Genomic DNA, 1,778 nt, shown 5'->3' with positions numbered 1-1,778 from the left:
ATATTGCACTATAACTGACATATGATTACATTTTCACGCAATTCGGGATCATAGATGATGAGAAATCTGTTCCCAGAACAACCACCTCTGGCCGTAATAACGGCCTTGATACGCCGCTGGGCATTGAGTCAAACAGACGTTGGATGGCGTGTAGAGGTACACCTGCCCACGCAGCTTCAGCACGATATCACAGTTCATCAAGAGTAGTGACTGGCGAATTGTGACGTTTTCAGTTGGTGAGAGATCTGGAGAATGTGCTGGCTATGGCAGCAGTCGAACATTTTATGTATCCAGAAAGGCCCGTACAGGACCAGCAACATGCGGTCGTGCATTATCCTGCTGAAATGTAGGTTTTCACAGGGATCGAATGAAAGGTAGAGCCACAGGTCGTAACACATCTGAAATGTAACATCCACTGTTCAAACCGCCGATAATGTGAACAAGAGGTGACCGAGACGTGTAACCAATGGCACCCCATACCATCACGCCGGGTGATACACCTGTATGGCGACGACGAATACATGCTTCCAATGTGCATTCAGAGCGATGTCGCCAAACATGTATGCGACCATCATGATGCTGTAATCAGAACCGGGATTCATCCGAAAAAATGTCGTTTTGTCATTCAAGCACCCAGGTTCGTCGTTGAGTACACCATCGCAGGCGCTCATGTCTTTGATGCAGCGTCAAGGGTAACCGTAGCCATGGTCTCCGAGCTGATAGTCCATGCTGCTGCAAACGTCGTCGAACTGTTCGTGCAGATGGTTGTTGTCTTGCAAACGTCCCCATCTGTTGACTCAGGGATCGAGAAGTGGCTAACCGATCCGTTACAGCCATGCAGATAAGATGCCTGTCATCTCGACTGCTAGTGATACGAGACCGTTGGGATCCAGCACGGCGTTCCGTATTGCCCTCCTGAACCCGCCGATTCCATTTTCTGCTAACAGTCATTGAATCTCGACCAACGCGAGCAGCAATGTCGCGATACTATAAACCGCAATCGCGATAGGCTACAATCCGAACTTGATGGTACACATTCCTGCTCCTTACACGAGGTATCACAACAACGTTTCACCAGGCAACGCCGGTCAACTGCTGTTTGTGTATGAGAAATCGGTTGGAAACTTTCCTCATGTCAGCACGTAGTAGGTGTCGCCACCGGCGCCAGCCTTGTGTGAATGCTCTGAAAAGCTAATCATTTGCATATCACAGCATCTTCTTCCTGTCGGTTAAATTTCCCATCTGTAGCACGTCATCTTCGTGGTGTAGCAATTTTAATTGCAGTAGTGTAACAGGCAGGTTGTATCAGCCAAAACCTGCATCGCAAATATTGTGGAGATGGGAAGTTCTGTTGATGCGCATTTTTCACAGAATGGGTGGGTAGTCAAGGTTCAAATGGTTCAAATGGCTCTGAGCACTATGGGACTTAACAGCTGTGGTCTTCAGTCCCCTAGAACTTAGAACTACTTAAACCTAACTAACCTAATGACAGAACACACATCCATGCCCGAGGCAGGATTCGAACCTGCGACCGTAGCAGTCGCGTGGTTCCGGACTGCGCGCCTAGAACCGCGAGACCACCGCGGCCGGCGGTAGTCAAGGGATCGTATTATTGGCCTATAAACAAGTTGTAATAATAGAAAGTGGATCTTCTTTGTAAACATTTTTTTAATCGAACAATGCCTGCTGACATCAACAAAGTAAAAGTAGATTCAATTAGAATGTCTGTGTTGTTTGTTGAAGCATTCTAGTGCTTATAGTTAACGAGATATCGTATT

Source organism: Schistocerca americana, chromosome 4 (assembly GCF_021461395.2).
Source record: "Schistocerca americana isolate TAMUIC-IGC-003095 chromosome 4, iqSchAmer2.1, whole genome shotgun sequence".
Lineage (NCBI taxonomy): Eukaryota > Metazoa > Arthropoda > Insecta > Orthoptera > Acrididae > Schistocerca > Schistocerca americana.
This window is presented reverse-complemented; position numbering follows the sequence as displayed.